Source organism: Stomoxys calcitrans, chromosome 1 (assembly GCF_963082655.1).
Source record: "Stomoxys calcitrans chromosome 1, idStoCalc2.1, whole genome shotgun sequence".
NCBI lineage: Eukaryota > Metazoa > Arthropoda > Insecta > Diptera > Muscidae > Stomoxys > Stomoxys calcitrans.
In genome coordinates, this window is record NC_081552.1 from 74,706,849 (window position 1) to 74,727,320 (window position 20,472).

The window sequence follows — 20,472 nt, forward strand, 5'->3', positions numbered from 1 at the left end:
GACATACAAATTAAATGTGAGGCAGCCACTACGGCTATGAGACTTAAGGCGATGGGAGAATGGATTGAAGATGGAAGCAGCTCAAACCATCACGGTATAATCGAGGCGACGACAGGAAACCTGGAAGGAAGTGGAGAGGTTTCCGATCGGATACCTGAGATAAACCTTGCCGTCGAGTTCGACGCACTGCTGCCATCGGCACAGTCTTGGGTTGACGGAACCTAGTATTGCCATCTGGAAGATCATGTTACTGGGATGGATCAAAGCTAGAGGATAGAGTGGGCCTGAGGGTTTATATTGAAAACCCAGGGACTGAGATCTGTTTTAGACTGCCTGACCATAATACTGTCCTTCAGGCGGAGATCCGGGTGATCACCGAATGCGTGAAGTGGTGTAGTGCTAACGCGAGGACGTCGAGTCTGAACATCTTTACCGACAGTAAAATTGCCATAAGAGCAATAACAACCAGGACGGTAAGGTCACGAACAGTCTTGCAGTGTAAGAAGGAGATTAACGCCTTCTCTGAGGATGAGAAAATCCGCATCGTATGGGTGCCGGGCCATAACGGAGTAAGGGGAAATGAAAGGGCAGACGATTTGGCGGTGAAGGCCAGAGAACTGCCGTCAATAAACTTGGTTAACCCGAAGCCTTTCGGGTCGACGCAGTCCGAGTTAAGGGAGTGGGCGACGAATGCGCATGCAACATTGTGGAACAGCGAAACGGTCGGTTGGACAGCAAAAATCCTATGGGGGGATCCAGATCGTGAGAAGACCAGGCTTTTACTGAAAGGAAGCAAGGTCAGTATAGCTATTGGTATCATAACGGGACACATAGGACTACGAGCTCACTTATGTAAAATCGGTGCGGCAAGTGATAGCATGTGTAGGGCATGCGGGGAAGATGATGAGACGTTGGAGCATTTCCTTTGTCATTGCCCGGCTTTCGCTTCCAACCAATTCCGGAACTTAGGTGGAGACACAATATCAGACATGAACCAACTTAGGGGAGTGGTATGGAAAACAGTTACGGATTTTGTAAATAGCACGGAATTCCTTACTTAACATTTTCTTAATAGAGGTTACTTCATAGTTTTTAGAGCGCACAACAAACCGATTACTGGCTTAGGTGTATGTCCATAGTGGCATGGGGCGGATTAATATCTGCACCCTCTTTTCAACGTAACCTAACGCTAACCTAGTAAGTAATTGGAATACTCCATAAAAAGAAAACATACATTTAATAATAGAAGTTTACTTTTATCTACATATCCTATTAGCAAGATTTACTAGATTTAATTTATATCATTTCAATTAGAAATTAGAACTAAATTCAGGACAAGAGCGAAAACGTGACAACAATTTATGTTATTTCTTATTTTTCATTCCTTCCTTATACATAATTAATATTTTGGTCACTGCATTTTATTTAATCCTCATTCACTCTTTCAATTCTATGTTCTCTGCAATATTTTAAAATATAATGTTTTTCGAAACAAAGTTTTTTTTTCACGAAAGGTTCGGTACTCCCGCTAAAGGACACTCTCGTGGGCAGTTAGGTATTAAAATACTTTACAGCATGGCAGGGTGGGTGTAAGATATTATGTGACCGATTGAAATCTGGAGTCACGCCTTCTTAATAACGTTATTCTCCTACTTCTTCTTACTATACTATTCCTTACCATCTGTCTATTAATTATAAGAGCTACCTAAAATGTTCTGGGGCTAGTTGGTTGCCAGTTCCGAGGTGAATAGGGCCATTATTTGGTAGATCGTTACAATTAGGAGGGTAACATTTATTCTGTTCTTCCCGGCACGATTCAATACCTCTGCGACACGGTGGCCCTCACTTAAGAGGCACATAATGATATAGGGATATAGGCCGGTCGGTGAAACGCTCCTTACACTCTTTAAAAGCTGGTCAACTTATTTTTCTTTTAGAGCTTGCGCAACTTTGTGCGTGCAAAGCTGTAACAGAGTTTCCGTTTAGTGAGATCTCCATGCGTGATTCCTATATAGAAGCTAAAGTCAACCTTGTTTTTTAACTGCATAGACGACATATGGGCAACATCTTATGACCTCAACATAATCAGGCTTTCCAATTAAAGTTCTGCCCTTTGCTTATCGCAACTATACAGCAAACTTCAAAAGCCAACCATTGCTATGTGCTCAAATTTCATCTCATCCTGCCCTAGAAACAGCCCTCGAAATATAAAACATCCTGCCTGCCAGCCAGCCAGCAAGAAGTTTTACACCAAACAAACAAAGCTTAACAGAGAAGTAGCATAACGAAAGTAGGGCCACAAATGGCAAAGCCAAAGCTATAAGAATCCACCACAATCCTCGACTGGCAATAATAACAACAACAACAACAACAGTTGCCGCATCAGCAGGAGCAGTAAAAATAATTTTATGTCGCACTAGCACAGAACATGCCATGCCAGAGCTGAAATAAAAGAGAAGAATCCGGAGGAATCCTCGAAATCTATGGCACGTAAGCACAAGAGAAGAAGGTGCAAAAACACATATAAAGGCGACATGGCACAAGAGCGAACGTATGGCTGGCTGGCTGACTGAAAGCCGGGTATATGGATGCACACATGTATCGTTGAGTGGCGACGACATAGCACAACACAAACGACAGAGGAAAGGAAGTGCCAGAAACAGAAATAAACTCGCTGATGAACGGACGTAGCAAAAAAGGAAGGAGTGCAGCAGCTACCAGCAGTTACGTTCCAGCAATGCCATGTCAGCCATCCAGCCAGCCAGTCAACCAGCTTGCCTGTCCGTAATTGTATGCCAAGGCATCATGACAAGCTTTGCTCGTAACATTTCAACAAAATTATACGTGTACCACTATGCCAAAGCCAGACGGCGAAGCAAAGGCAACGGCAAAGGCAGGCGGCAACCACCGAGCCAGCAATTGCCCCAAACCAGCAACTCCTAGTCAGGAGGACACAGAATGTAAAAAGGACGCAACCAAATCCCCCGGAAAAGCCCAGTGCAAACCTCTTGACATGGGGGTGGGGGTGGTGGTGGTTTCGTCAATGGTGTAAGGTAAGTAGGAAGAGGTGAGACCCCCCCCCCCCCCACCAACCGAGAAACTGCGAAGAATTGAGTTGAATTTAATATTTGCTGCCATAGTTCTTGATGGTGTTATTACCAGCCAGCAGTTACATTCGATGCTGAAAGATCCCGTTGCTGCTGCTGTGGTTATATGCTGCTATGCCCAAACTCAATGATGAGTTTGGTGATAATGCCAAAGACCATGTGGAAGACGAGGATAATCATGCTATTGATAATGATGACGTACGTCTGCTCTGATAGTGTTGGGTGACTACCAACTCCATGTCTGCTTCCCACACACTCATTCGCACATACATACATACATATGTAATTTCATCATCCTCCCTTAGCGGCAAACGCTTGGAGTGACAAGAAAACGGCCATTATTAAGCTTAGGCATTTACGTGTTGGGTATGCCTAATATACGTTAGCTTAGTTGTTAATTGGATTCAAGGATATGGCATGTTTCCTGTTGCCCCAAAGAGGGAAGACGACATAACCATTGATGCTTTCAGCATCTACAACTTGGTTAACTAAGATATTGTAAGGGTGTAAATTAAGGTAACTGCTGCTGGTAAGGCGCTCCTTAGAGCAAATGTATTAACTAGTAAGTACAATTCTTTGGAAAAGCGCATTGCCCAAGAAGGAAAGCAATACCAAATGAATGCTTCAATGAGCGAATGTTTGTTCTGTTCTATACCCAAAAAATGTTGCATAGTTAAGGGAGGGAGGAAGATGGAAATTTATATTTTACTCAATTTACTTCAAGGAGGAAGTTTGCCTTTTGTAGAGAAAGTGTATTGAGTAGCATGTTGAAAACTTTGGAAAAGCGCATTGCCCAGTTAGCAAAAATAAGTTAAAACGAGCTAAGTTCGACCAGGCCGAATTTTGGAAACCCCACCACCACGGATGCTACTAAAAATTTACAAAAATTAACTTTTCTGAATGGCACATGGGTACTTTACGTACAAAATTTCTGTCAAATCAGTCAAATCTTGAAGTTTCTTGGGGCTGTAGAAGACTATTGAGAGATCGCTTTATATGACAGCTATATACGTTAATAGACCAATTTGGACCATACTTACCAAGAGCGTTGGAAGTCATAACAGAACACTATCTGCAAAATTTCAGCCAAACGGGACAAATGGAGCTTCCAGCCGCTCACCACCTCAAATTTGGGAGCCATATCAAGTTACAGACCGAACACTACGTTCAGCTAAATCGGATAACAATTGCGGCTTGCAGCGACCCAAGATGTCAAATCGGCAAATAGCTTATAGACGCATTTCGACCGTACAAAGGACCAACTTATATGGGAGCTATATCCAAATCTAAAGCGATATCCAAATCTAAACCGATATCCAAATCTAAACCGATATCCAAATCTAAATCAAGATGTTCCAGAATATATATGCTTTATGTGGTCACAGATTAATATTTCAATGTGTTGCGAACGGAATGACTAAATTAAAATAACCGCCATACTATGGTAGTGGGTCTAAACTGTAATCAATATATGCCAATGAATGTGTTATACTCTACACCCAGAGAAATTAGTCAGCCAATTTTAGGCGTACATTTTTTGTTTGAAAGCATTAATATGATTGTAGTAGCTATTTAGTCCGCTATTTTTTGAAATATTAAAAAAATGCTAATTATAGAAAATTGGGAAAAAATAATTTGCACTGTATGCCCTTGATTTATAAGATGGGATGAAGCATACACATTCGAATATTTAGGTCATTTTTAATCTTTTATCAGCAGAAAATGTTTGCTGTTTAGCAAAAGTGTGTGTTTATTAAGTTGCCAGAATCAATCAGAAAAATCTCTTATTTGTATTATGATAGTATTATGGTAGTTTTTAAGTAGTAAGAGGCATCGTTTAAAAAAGAACACTGCTTCAATAAGAAGTCAAAAATGTTGCGTACTTTAGAGAGGAATCAGAACAAAAAGTGTCGCGAATCTTAGGGAGCAAAATCTAATCGAAATTTGCTAAATATCTTCAGTTCATGTTTGCTTTCCACAATCGCGCATTGCAAACATCTTTTTTCGTTGATTTTTCTACTAAAGTTATCGCTTCAAGTAAAACAAATCGTTTTCTTTTTCTTTATAAAAGTCAAAAGTGTTGGTGGACCTTGCTCCTTACATTAATTTTTTAACAATTAAAAGCGAGCTAAGTTCGGCCGGGCCGAGTCTTTTATGCCCTCCACCATGGATAACATTTGTCAAGTCCTTGCACTGTATCTCTTTATCGGCAAACAGAGGATAATGGATAAAAATTGTCACGCTATTGGAGCTGTATCAGGTTATGAACCGATTCGGACCATACTTGTGTTGGTTGTAGGAGACCAAAGTGGAATTCATTGAGCATAGTTTCAGCCAAATCCGAAAAGAATTAAGCCCTACAGGGCCCATCCCATGGCGGCCGGTTGTACGTACCGGATTGACCCGATGAAGTCCTTCATCGGCAAGGGCTGCCGCCTCAGTGTACAAACACACTGCAATAACAACAACAACAACAACAACAACGGTTTTGTTTTATTATCTGCTGTATTCGTTATGCAATAAATAAACAAATAATGTTTTTTGTTGTTTTCGTACATTGTGATGGATATTTCCTTCAAAGAGGGTAAGAAAGAAGAAGAGTGGGTTTCTGCTGTCTTCCCTATACCGTAAAATAACTCGCGCTAAGGACACAATCTTTTCCATGTATTCCAATTGGATTCACATTGATGGTTGCAACATTTTCGGGTTTTTCTGTTTTGATTCCAGGCATTCGTTCGCACATTTTTTTGTATTTTCTTTGCAACCGAAAGTTGGAATAAAAGGAAAAACAAAATATCGTAAGCAATTCAAACATATTGTGTCTTTAAACATACATTCTCACTCGTCATCCCGAATAGGGCTCTAACGCCAGCTCTTCTTCTTTTTACGCTCTTTGATTTCTTTATCGTGTAAATGTTACCAAACAATGAATTTGCCTTAGCAATTCTTATTGTGTTTTCTTGTACCTGGCAGCCATTTTTGTGTTGCATTTTTGCGACGAAACTTTAAAAATTGTCACTTACGAGTTTACCATCCCCACTTGTCCGAGCTGCTCAATATGCTGCCTGTTCTTTGCTCAGTCAAAACAAAAAGGGAAAAAATGTTGTGTGTGAGAATGTGTCTATACCAGGGACAAGCATACAATTGCAACTAAAGGGTGATTTTTTTGAGGTTAGGATTTTCATGCATTAGTATTTGACAGATCACGTGGGATTTCAGACATGGTGTCAAAGAGAAAGATGCTCAGTATGCTTTGACATTTCATCATAAATAGACTTACTAACGAGCAACGCTTGCAAATCATTGAATTTTATTACCAAAATCAGTGTTCGGTTCGAAATGTGTTCAAATTTTGACAAATTTTGTTCAGCGATGAGGCTCATTTCTGGTTGAATGGCTACGTAAATAAGCAAAATTGCCGCATTTGGAGTGAAGAGCAACCAGAAGCCGTTCAAGAACTGCCCATGCATCCCGAAAAATGCACTGTTTGGTGTGGTTTGTACGCTGGTGGAATCATTGGACCGTATTTTTTCAAAGATGCTGTTGGACGCAACGTTACGGTGAATGAACACATTTCGAACCGAACACTGATTTTGGTAATAAAATTCAATGATTTGCAAGCGTTGCTCGTTAGTAAGTCTATTCATGATGAAATGTCAAAGCATACTGAGCATCTTTCTCTTTGACACCATGTCTGAAATCCCACGTGATCTGTCAAATACTAATGCATGAAAATCCTAACCTCAAAAAAATCACCCTTTATTTGCTGGCCTATGCGTCTGCCGGGGAAAAATTTCTTGTGTACGTACAAAGTAAAGGGCAATAGAGTGAGTATTTTTGCCAACCAGCGGTCTATGAGCTCATATACTCACCCTTACTCTCTAGTGGGAGAGACACAAGAGAAAAATTATTGGTCCAGTACACGAATAATCGATTACGGCTATCAAAGCACTTTTGCAATTAAAGAATTTTTGGCTTTACAACAAAAGGAAGACCCTTTTATCATAGACGAAGCTGCTAGAGGGTTTACAATAAACAAAGTTAGTTACGTTTAGTAATACTACGTTTATGGCTAACGTTTGATATGTTCAAGCGAAACGTTGCACGGTTACAATAGGAGCAAAACTTCGCGATAAAAGTATTTTGCTTGTCGTTAAAATTTCCCAAACGTTTAATTTTTTTTTCATGTTTGGGATCTATATCAATTTATGGACCGATTCAGGCCATATGTGGCACGTATGTTGATCCAAAATCGATTTATATGGCAGCTATATCGAAACACGGACCGATATGGCCCATTTACAATCCCAACCGACCTACACCTGTAGGAAGTATTTGTGCAAAATTTCAAGCGCCTAGCTTTATTTCTTCGAAAGTTAGTGTGCTTTTGATAGACGGACATGGCTAAATCGATTTAGAATGTCAAGACGATCAAGAAAATATAAACTTCGTTGGGTCTCAGAACAATTTTTCGATGTGTTACCCCCCATACCCCATCCTATAGTGGGGGTATAAAACTGCGAATAACAGCACCAACATAAATTTTTTCAATTCAATTCGGGTATTTACTCCATGCCAACAAGCCCTTAAAATTCTTATTTTAAACATTTCGTTTAAGTTAAAGGTTTTACAAATCGATGGAATTTAATGGGGACTTACAACATAGAAGCCATATTTCTTCAATCCCATGGCAGCCGGTTGTACGTACCGGATTGACCCGATGGAGTTCTTCATCGGCAAGGGCTGCCGCCTCAGTGTATAACACACTGCTACAACGGCAACCATGCTTCTTAGCATTTTGTAAAAAAAAATTAATAAAAAAAGCCGTCAAAAAAAAACACCTCATATAACGAATTGGCGAAAAACTATATTGATATTAAAGAAACAGGAACCAATTGGAATATTTTAAATAGAGCTGGGCACAATGAAACAATTTTTATATTTGGTTAAATGGCCCTTGTGGGTAATGACAGCAACAGCAACGTTTTCCAATTGAATTGGCAAGATTTTGTCTTCAGATATTCTATATTACCTTTCAAAAGCTTTTATTTCTTGTTGGCTCTCTTGGATACACTCCTTCCTTAATTTCTGTCTACAAGTTTTCAATCGGGTTTTAATGAAGTGACTTTACCAGCCACTGTAAGACACTTTCTCAATTTTCCGCAAACCACATTTTACTTTTTTGCTAGTGTGTTTGGGATCATTGTCCTCACGGAAATCCTAATCCGGAAGCATTTCGCACGAAAAACATGGTAGCATAATTTCTTCCAGAATCATGACACGTTGAGTTGCATCCATAGTACAGTTGAACCTCGATTATACGGCTCGATCGGGACCGAGTTTAGCAGGAAAAACCGAAAACACGGTTATTGGAGATTTTCCTTAAATCTCATTATTTATGTATTTTTATTGATTTCTCTTAATACCGTATAGAGCTTCAAAGACTACATATAAATTGGCATATAGATAGTTTTTCAAATACTTATACATAATTATTCACAATACTTATGCAGTGTTATTTATTTTTGCTCGTGTATTCTTTGTTTTTATACCCTATATCACCACTGTGGTACAGGGTATTATAACTTTGTGCATTTGTTTGCAACGCTTAGAAGGAGAAGAGCTAGACCCATTGATAAGTATAGCAATCGGCTACGAATCACTTCCTGATTCAATTCGGCTATGCCCGTCTGTCTGTCCATGTATTCTTGTGATCAAGTTACAGGTCGCATTTATTGTCTGATTGTCATGAAATTTTGCACAAGTCTCTTTTTTGACCCAAGGACGAGCGCTGCCGATTTTGAACGAAATCAGTTCAGATTTAGATATAGCTCCCATATATATCTTTCATCCGATATGGCCTTTTATAGCTGTAAAAGCCACAATTTTGGTCCGATCTTTACAAAATTTGGCATGGGGTGTTTTATTTAACGTCCTCATATGTGTGCAAAATTTTATAAAATCAGTTCAGATTTAGACATAGCTCCCATATACATCTTTCATCCGATATGGGCTTTTATGGCTGTAGAAGCCAAATTTTGGTCCGATCTTTACAAAATTTGGCACGAGGTACTTCATTTAACGTCCTCATATGTGTGCAAAATTTCATAAAAATCGGTTCAGATTTAGATATAGCTCCCATATATATCTTTCATCCGATATGGCCTTTTATGACTGTATAAGCCACAATTTTGGTCCGATCTTTACAAAATTTGGCACGAGGTGCTTCATTTAACGTCTTCATATGTGTGCAAAATGTCATAAAAATCGGTTCAGATTAAGATATAGCTCCCATATACATCTTTCATCCGATATGGGCTTTTATGGCTGTAGAAGCCACAATTTTGGTCCGATTTTTACAATACAAATCGGTCTTGATTAAGACATAGCTCTTATATATATCTTTTGTCCGATATGGTCTTTTAAGGCTGTGGAAGCCACTATTTTAGTCCGATCTTAACTAGATGTAATACTATGTGTTTTTTCATAAAATTAGGTTTGGATTTAGATATAGATCCCCGATATATCTCTCATCCCGATCTCTAGATTTGAATTGTTGAGAACCTTCAGTGAGATTGAAACAGCCTTTTAGCTTTAAGATATACACAAAAAAATAACTCTTAAAAAGAACCAACTACCAAATTTGTATGTGAAATTTTATATTCTCAACGAAGACATTTTTTGTTGAAGTACGTAAGTAAGTTTCGACGAAAGGGTTGACAGACAAAATTATTGAAGTTTTGTTGACTTTCAACAAATTCTTCAGTTGAGGTAGTTGTACAAATAGGCGTACTACCATGTAGTTCATCACTTGCAAACCCAGGTTCGAGTCCCACGGTCGGCCAAAACAAATTTTATTATTTTTTTTCATTAAACTTATTTAGAAAATTCGGCATGAAAAAATATGAATTTCGTATGCAGAAAAAAAAAACATTTTATAGAGTGGTTTTTGCCTTTTTTTACTTAATTAATTGAAACACTTATTACTGTGCAGCAGTACTTATTGATTTATTTCATCATAAAGAAGATGATGTCGGTGGGCTAGAGAATGCGTGCAAGACTACCAACCATGAGTTCAATACTCTGCGGCACCAAAATTATTAAAATTTGTTTTTAAGGTAGGTAATAGTAGAGATAATAGGTAAGGTAAGGTAATAGTAGAGATTGACAGAGGAAAACCCAAGAGCAGAAGTAAAACGAACAAGACAAAGCAGCGCGAAACGAACAAAGAAAACAACAGGTAAAAGCGTGCTAAGTTCGGCCGGACCGAATCTTATATACTCTCCACCATGGATTGCATTTGTCGGGTCCTTTCCTGGTATCTCTTTTTAGACAAACAAAGGATAAAAGAAACGAATTGTGCTAATTGAATTGAATGTTGGAGAACACAGTAGAGGTCTATGTGCAAAATGTCAGCCAAACCGACAAGAATTTTTAGAGGCTCAAGAAGTAAAATAGGGAGATCGGTTTATATGGGAGCTGTATCAGGCTAAAGACCGATTCAGACCATATTTGACACGGAAGAAGCCGTTGTACAAAATTTCAGCCAAACCGGATAATAATTACGACCTCTTGAGAAATCAAGAAGTCAAGATCCCCCATCGGTTTATATGGCAGCTATACCAAAACATGGACCGATGGATATAGCCCATTTACAATTCCAACCGACCTACACAAATAAGAAGTATTTGGCTTTACTCCTTCGAAAGTTAGCGTGCTTTCGACAGACAGACAGACGGACGGACATGGCTAAATCGACTTAAAATGTCACGAAGAACAAGAATATATATACTTTATTATGGGGTCTTAGTCGAATATTTCGAGGAGTTACAAACAGAATGACGAAATTAGTATACCAGCATCCTATGGTGGAGGGTATAAAAAACCACCACCCGAAGCAAAGCACATGCGTTGGCTGGTGCGATGATTTTTTGCCTTGCTTAAGGATATGTTGGCTTGCAAAGAGTGCCTTTCAACAACAAATTTTTACTTTGGGTCGTTGAGAATCAAAATAAATTGTTGCAGAAAAACTAACAACTTCCGTAGTTGTTTTTGCGACCAAAGTTGTTGTTTTTCAAAATTATTTTTATCTGTGTATAAGTACAAAGAACACAAGAAATGCTCTCCTTGGTGTGCAAAGCTAAATAAAATCCGGTGTTACCTCATTTCTTTTAATACAAAATGAGATTTTGGTATATTTGTTCAAATTGAAATCAATTTTGTTCCAGAGAAATGGTATTAGATACGCCATCCGTCCTAACGACCTGCTAGGCCGAGTATACAAATTGTAATAGGAATCTGAATTTGTGTTCTTACACCGGTTAGACGATCGTTTAGAACCGAATTATGCGATCGAATTGGCGATTTTTGCCAAGAAGTCATAAAGAATTCTGTGGTGCTCATTGCATTAAGCCCACAATTAAAGAACAAGGGAAACAAGACCTTTCATGTGATAAAAAACCGACCCTATTTGATTTAATTTTTAGGACATAAGTATACGAATTATTTCATTTTAAAGAGAAAGCAAAAAAAGTGTTATCATTTTTTGGTTGGGTCGTAGCCCCCAAGGGAAAACGTCTAGCTAAGCCAATGGTTTATGTGCAAATGTCAGAGGTATGGGCGGTATTACATCACGATGAACCAATTGGTTCAAGGTCGGTATGTGTGCCATCCCTGAGTGCTGGCGGTCTTAGGGTCGTTGAAAAAATTAAGAAAACTAATAAAAAGATTTGAGGAAAAGAGGAAGTGTGGTTTCAGCATTCAGTAATTGGAAGTAAATGTAAAATGGAGAAAACGCGCATATAAAAGGCAAAATGTTTGGAAAAAACAACTATTTTGTGTTAAAAAAAAGTACCGGCGACGGTAACGAATTTATGCAAATTTTCACAACTATTAAACTGTCGAGTGGTGCCCTTTAGTTTTTTTTTTGTATTTTTTTGAAAGGAAATATATAATTGAAAGCAGAAATAAATGAGCACACGCCAAATTTAAAGTGAATTTGGATGAGTATTTGATGAGAGTAACTTTCAAAAGGTGCTGTGGTAATTGCGAAAAGAAATTTTCTGCTTGGAAGTGGACAGATCCGAGAAATAGCAAGGGCGATTAGCTGACATCGGTAAGCGAGTTCATAATGTGTTCCGTCCGTTTGTCCATACTGCTTGTCGCCAGATTACGTTTTGGGTAAAGCGCATTATGCACCTCTGGCGAAATTTTCGTTACCATAAAAAATGCATTCGCATTTACTAAACGAAATTTTCGTTACCGCTACCATTACCGAAAATTTCGCTTTCATAACAGGGTGACATTATTAGCATTGGTGAATTTTTTCTTGCAACTACGCATGAAAATGTATTTTTTAATAGCTCCATGCAACATGAAATAAAGTTATTTGCAAATAAAAACGATTAATTACAGGACATATGTACTTTATTAGCCAAAAATGATAAAAATACGGTCAAAATTATAAATTGATGTTTGTCGCCATCTTGTATTCTACACAACTATTTTTCTGCGGCGACATAAATGTCTTGGCTGCAACCGAAAATTTCGCTAGTAGTGCATACTCAGCTTAACCAGCGACCTGTCACCAAGAAAAGTGTCGATTACGTAACACCCTGTCCATCTACAGCACCGACAAAAACCAGAGTAGACTATTATACGTGTGGGCCGTGATCTGTTTAGATAGATAAATGGTGTCCAGGTGAAGGCATTGTACCTTCCACATGAATCGCAGTCCATATCGTCCACACAAAGAGAATATCAATACTGGCATATGTATCCAGAAACGAAGCACGCTATTAGGCGCTAATTTAAAAAGAAGCAATTTGTCTCGACTCAAGGCTTTTTTCAACCCCTATTTATTTTGTCATAAATTAATGTAATTTTAGTGGTATATAACGTAATTTTTTATGCTTTTTATTTATTCTTTTCAAATTTAAATGATTAAATACTTTTTGTGACTTGTGAGGAACTTTACAAAACAGTGAGGGGGTTTCTATTGCTGCTTAAGCCTTGAATATTTAGGCAAAAAGGAAAACGTCTACATAAATGAGCTCAATTAGGTAGGGAAAGAAAAATCCTGACAGAGAGTTATCGGGTCCACTATGGACCTAGAACCCCATCCAAAGAATTGTGAAAGACCCGCGGGAAAAAAGTATATAAAAGATTCAAGAAGGCACACATTGTTTTTTTTCGTATTTATTTGTTTTGCTTATTTAGATTTTTAATAAAAATAATATGTTATATGTACTGTATTATCAGAATTGAAATGGAGTGCGTTTGCGTCCCAAGTTTGGGAGGGTAAACGGTTGAAAGAGAGAAGTAAGTGGTAGAGGGAGGTTGTGGGGTCCATATGAAATGTTATAAGGGTCATATGGACAAAGGAAGGGTGGGCTTAGTGTGCGTTTGGACCTCCAAAGCACCCAAGTCCCAAAGAGTATCCCTGTGTGTATTGTAAACGTTTGTTCGATTTTTTTTGTATATTCATTATAAAAAATGATGTAAATGATGGGTGGGTTGAGGATCTCCCTGAGGCCAAAGAAATGCTGGAAGACCTGGCAACTGTGCGTGGTCATAACAATTATAAAAAAAATTATGTGAATTGGATAAACTTTCATTACGTGGAGTCACGAGTCAAACCTGTTTGTTGATCCACATTTTCTTTACCATCACGTGGCAAGAAAAAATTGCTCCCCGAGCCTACAAACTTAGAATTCATCAACGAGGATTCCATATAATTAATTGCAAATTGCCACCTAAGCCTGTAATCGGCTTGTTGTGCATTCTAAAAACTATAAAGTAACCTCTAAAAAAAATTTTATGTTGGGAATTCCGTGCTACTTACAAAAGTCCTAATGGTTTTCCATACCACTCCCCCAAGTTGGTTCATGTCTGGTATTGTGTCTCCTCCTAAGTGCTGGTATCTGTTAGACGCGAAAGCCGGGCAAGGACAAAGGAAATGCTCCAGCGTCTCACCATCTTCCCCGCATGCCCTACACATGATATCACTTACAGCACCGATTTTGCATAAGTCAGTTCGTAGTCCTATGTGTCCCGTTACGACACCAAAAGCAATACTGACCTCCTTCTAACTTCCTTTCAGTAATAGCTTCGTCTTCTCACGATCTGGATCCCCCCATACGATTTTCGCCGTCCTACCAACCGTTTCGCTGTTCCACAGTGTAGCGCATTCGTCGCCCACTTCCTTAATTTTAAAGAAATTTTTTCGAAGGATAAAATTTCAGCGTAATATTTTTAAAGACAAAACTTCATCACAATGTTTCCTAAAGACTAAATTTTCATAATTCAACGTAACATTCTCTTCAGACCTGGCCGGGCCCCAATCGAAATTATTTTCTTAAAGACGAAATTTCATTAATATTTTTCCTAAAGACAATATTTCAATAACATTTTTTTAAAGACTACATTTTAATGGTTGTTTTCTAAAGACTATATTTCAGTGAAAAATTTTCTAAAGACAAACTTTTGCCCAGCCTACCTGGAAATTATTTTATAAAGCCATTTTTGAACAAAAAATGTTTGTGCCTTCTGCATGCATTTTGCGACACTACATTTTGCCTAAAAATTTTTAAAGTTTTTTTATTATGCTTTTCTGTCCCAAACAGGAACGAAAACAGAATGAAGTATCACAAAATTAAATGTTTTCTATGTAAGGATAAAATTTGAAAGATTTTTTTCTAAAGGCAAACTTTCATTGAAATATTGTCAAACATTTCGATAAATTTCAATAACATCTTTCAAACAAAAACATTTTCAAAAATTTTTTCTATAGACAATTTTCAATAAATATTTTTAAATAAATTTGAACTCATAACGCTTGGCCCTCGATTCCCTTGTCCAATTTGGATGAAATTTCTTGTATTCATAATTTAGAGCATTCATATGAACGTAGTCACTTTTTTTAACAGAAATTTTTTAAAGAAAAATTAAAATTTTTTTTTTTTCAAAATAAAAATTATTTCCTAAACCACAATGTATTTATAACAAAAAAAAAAAAATTTATATGTTATAACCATTTGGCGAAGGAAGTTGGATTTAATTACATCGACATAAATTAGCACCTGCTGGTTTATCACCATAAATTTATTCTTTTTAATATAGAAACCATCAATCTCACTCCTAAGAATTTTGAGAAAAAATGTTTGTAGTATATTTTCCGACTTTTGACAAGCCAATTTCCCCCAAAACATCTAGTTTTAGTCGTCCACTTAACGCCAATCTAAATTGCATTAGGATACCTCTTTCCTAGCTCGAGCTGAAAATTTTCTGAGACAGCTCCATTCTTGGACATTTTTCTACCCATTCGTATTTATTTAAGCCTCCTCGGCCAAAAAAACGCATTACAACGATATATACTCCTAAATAAACATTACAAATTTAATACTTCACAGTTACAAAAAGATGTAAGATTCTTAGCCTAATTCATTTTAATTGGCTCCCCAGCCATAACAAGATTATGTAAAAATTTCAACTGCTGGATTTTTTGACAAGTCCCATGTTAGCAATACAAAAAGACTCAAGCAACAGCACTAAGTTTGATCTGTAGAATAGAAGTTGATATGTTTTAAGCGAAAAGCATTATTCGAGTGTGAAAAGATTCTTAACTCGGCGGGCAATACATTCCAACACCTGGTCACACGAATACAGAATGATCTTACGAAAACAGAAATAAATATACGGGGCAAGATTATTTGAGTACTCCTACTCGAGCGGGAAAAATTAAAGTATCTATGCAGTGTTACCGGTGTTCCACTTTTTATAACTCTGTATGTAAAAGATTAAAATATTTCGAAGATCAATAAAACGGTCAAAAGAAGTTCCCAAAAAGGGTTTGACATACCCTGAAATGTGGTCACGAACACGTACATTATATACAAACCTAGCTACAGCATTCATCACCCGTTTCAGTTTTAGAAGATTATAGTCAAACGTTCCTGACGTTATCTCCAAGCCATATAAAAGCTGAGGCATTAACAGAGCGTGAGCAAGTCTGACTTTCACCCTCGACGGGAACCATAAACACGAAAATGGAGAGAGTCAATATGACAACCGAAATTAAGGTCTTTATCAATCACTATCCCCAAACATTTAATCCTATCAACAAAATTTACTCTAGAATTCCCCACAAAAATATCAAATCCAGGCTGCGTCTGGGATCCTGACTGGCAACTGTAATGCCTTAGTTATTGAAGGGTTGATAGAAAGCAAGTTAAGACTAGACCATAACAAGATTCGTCCTATAGAAGCATTAATATTCGTCTCCAAAATATTGCTAAAACCACGATCCGCACTGCAATATATATATATATTGTCTGCAAAAAGAAAGGTTTTACACATGCTAGGTCCAAGGAATTCAGAAAAATCATTAATGTAGAGTATAAAGAGAAGAGGTCCTAAGACCGATCCCTGCGGCAAAATCAAATCAGAAGTTTAGGGAAATAAAAGTTTAAGAAACTTGATAGGAATACCATCAACACCAATAGACTTAGCCTTAATTTTTCCAAAAGCTACCGCAATCATCAATATTTACACAACGAATGGAATCGAATCTCCGAAAATTGTTAACCGTATCAACATCACCATCATACACTAGACTGTTATCGCAAAAGCAACAAGAACCCTTAAGAACACGCCGAAAGCCCTTGGAATCTAAACTACCAAATCGTTCAGAATACTACCGATTTCTTTCCTTCCGTACAACGGATTTGGCCTTGTTCCGATACTTACAACTGGCACGAACGCAAAAAGATAATCAAAAAGCAAGGTGATACGAGCACCCAAGTCATCGACATCAGAAGTGTTAAAGAAGGCAGATAAGCACTGCATCGCACCGTCCCAGTCAATATTTCCATAGTCCCCGCACTCTATTATGTCATCAAAAGCAGCCACAATGATATTAAAAGATGAAACAAGTAAAAACGTGCAAAGTTCGGCCGGGCCGAATCTTATATACCCTCCACCATGGATCGCATTTGTCGAGTTCTTTTCCCGGCATCTCTTCTTAGGCAAAAATGATATAAGAAAAGATTTGCTCTGCTATTAGAGCGATATCTAGATATGATCCGGTTTAGACCACAATTAAATTTTATGTTGGAGACCTGTGTAAAATGTCAGCCAATTCAAATAAGAATTGCGCCCTTTGGGGGCTCAAGAAGTTAAATAGAGAGATCGATTTATATGGGAGCTGTATCGGGCTATAGACCGATTCAGACCATAATAAACACGTATCTTAATGGTCATGAGAGGATCCGTCGTACAAAATTTCAGGCAAATTGGATAAGAATTGCGCTCTCTAGAGGACCAAGAAGTCAAGACTAAAGATCGGTTTATATGGCAGCTACATCAGGTTATGGACCGATTTGAACCGTACTTGGCACAGTTGTTGGATATCATAAAAAAACACGTGGTGCAAAATTTCATTCGAATCGGATAAGAATTGCGCCCTCTAGAGGCTCAAGAAATCAAGACCCAAGATCGGTTTATATGACAGCTATACCAGATAATGAACAGAATTAAACCATACTTAGCACAGTTGTTAGAAGTGATACTAAAACACAATGTGCAAAATTTCAGTCAAATCGGATAAGAATTGCGCCCTTAGAGGCTCAAGAAGTCAAGACCCAAGATCGGTTTATATGGCAGCTATATCAGGCTATGGACCGATGTGAACGATACTTGACACAGTTGTTGGATATCATAACAAAATGCGTCATGCAAAATTTCATTCCAATCGGATAAGAATTGCGTGCTCTAGAGGCTCAAGAAGTCAAGACCCAAGATCGGTTTATATGGCAGCTATATCAAAACATAGACCGATATGGCCCATTTACAATACCAACCGATCTGCCCTAATAAGAAGTATTTGTGCAAAATTTCAAGCGGCTAGCTTTACCTCTTCGGAAGTTAGCGTGCTTTCGACAGACAGACGGACGGACAGACGGACATGGCTAGATCGACATAAAATGTCCCGACGATCAAGAATATATATACTTTATGGGGTCTCAGACGAATATTTCGAGTAGTTATAAACAGAACGACGAAATTAGTATACCCCCCCATCCTATGGTGGAGGGTATAAAAATAAGTGCGTGGTGAGAAATGAATGGACACTGAACTTGATTAAAGTAACAGGTCATTGAGCCGTCACTTACGAGCATAAAATCTATTAAAGATGATGATCCATGAGCAACACTATAATGGGTCGGTCTAGATTGTGTACAAAAGATAAATCAAGCCTACTACAAACATATCGCAATAAGGTAGACCTCGATACATTAAATAAATCGCAGCTAAAATCACCGACAATAATGGGTTAATGACATTTTCTTTAAAGACCGAATCACCCAGATTAAGTTACATTTTCAAATAATCATTTCATATGAAACCATTTCGTTTTTTCCTCGGAGTTTTATAATTCACAATACAGTATTTAAGGCAAATGATAGGGAGCTAATTGTAAGTTAGGGTCGAAATCTATCTATCAATAGCAAGCAGCGTTGGTTCTAGTAGAAATTTATTAGTTCTGCCGAGATGCACACAGCGAAATATTTTTTAAAATTTACTTTTTCAATTGTTGATTTTCTTTCCAAAAAATTATTTCTACAATGAAAAGATTGCAGTAAAAAAATCTTAATACCCACCTTATGTTTTAAAATAGTATTAGTCAGCAGACTTTTATCTATGGGAGCAAGTTTTATATTAAACTATCGAGTAAAACTCTACCGAGTAAAAATAAGTGGGCAAAGAAAGAGAAAAGTTTACAACTGCAATAACGTTTAAATGTCTTCGTATCCTTCTTCGGATATCTGATTTTGATTTAGTGTTTCCCAAACATCCCATTGCGGAACAAATTAGAGGGAAACTAACTTCTTACAATATCAATTGAGTGCTGCCCGATTTAAATTTAAGCTCAATGATAAGGCGACCTCCTGTTTTATGCCAAGTCCGAACGGCGTGTCACTGAAAAGTGACACCTCTTGGTTGAGAAGTTGTACATGGCTGAAATACTCACAAATGTCGCCAGCATTTGGTGAGGGGATAACCACCGCTGAAAAATGTTTTAAGGTGTTCTCGCCGGCAGGATTTGAACCCGGACGCTTGGGCACGATAGGCGGGCATGCTAACCTATGCACCACGGTGGCTCCCATATCTAGTTTTACCAACTTTTCTTATTTTATCTCCAATAAATTAGGAAAACTTTAGGACTTATGAAGACATTTCGCAAATTGTAGGCATATACGCCAATAGTTGGATGCAAGTTTTACCGGACATCTTTTCCATCAAGAACGGATTTTCGATCGATTTTAATAAAGTACGGAGGAGAAAACAGCGGCATCATTTAAGCAGAACGTAGATATTGGGTTGCCCAAAAAGTAATTGCGGATTTTTCATATAGTGGGCGTTGACAAATTTTTTCACAGCTTGTGACTCTGTAATTGCATTCTTTCTTCTGTCAGTTATCAGCTGTTACTTTTAGCTTGCTTTAGAAAAAAAGTGTAAAAAAAAGTATATTTGATTAAAGTTCATTCTAAGTTTATTAAAAATGCATTTACTTTCTTTTAAAAAATCCGCAATTACTTTTTGGGCAACCCAATAGCTCGTCGTAAAGTTTGACCAAAAATTATTTCCAATTTGTTTGCATAAAATTTTATTTTATGGAAATAAAAGTCATTTATAATCAATTGACCGACACAATAACCTGTGAAAATCATAAAACTAGACTGAGAGTAAATTGAAATGAAGCTGATTCGCCTAAACTTTCACTATAAAACTAAGATATTCGCAAAGACAACCACATTTTCAAGACTTTGAATGATAGGGATCGGCCTATAAATAGTGTGTTGGCAAGCAGTACAAAGTTTAGCTCTGACTTTAAGCAAATGTCACCGCCTATGGGCCAGTTTCTGCACCCAGTAGCGACTAAATTTTCCAAAAAAAAATTTGAATAAAATCCTGGCTGCGTCCCGGAGATATACACATATATAGCCCAAGATATAATTATATCTAAGGCCAGATATAGTTATATATGGCATATCTCTTTGGATATAATTATACAAAGCAGATATAATTATATCTGGTCCCATATCCAATTATATCTACTAACAGATATAGTTATTTACATCATCAGATATAATTATATATAATTGGATATGGATCTAATAAGATCCAACTTTATCTAAACCCAGATATATTTGGATCTGACCATATAATTTTTTTTTTTTTTTACTCGGGAAGACGTGTTATAAGCGCATTTAAATAATCAATGATCGGTCTTTTGGATCGGAACGAGCTTGTTTTCTTATAGGAGCTAGATGAGGATCGCCACCTCCACATATAGACATGTGGC

The 20,472-nt window shown here is 37.6% G+C and overlaps 1 protein-coding gene across 7 annotated transcripts in view; it reads right to left on the reverse strand.

The window, feature by feature from the left end:
- The window catches only part of LOC106085505 (CTP synthase), a 158,520-nt gene that overhangs the window by 103,737 nt on the left and 34,311 nt on the right, over positions 1–20,472 (reverse strand). The window lies entirely within an intron of this gene.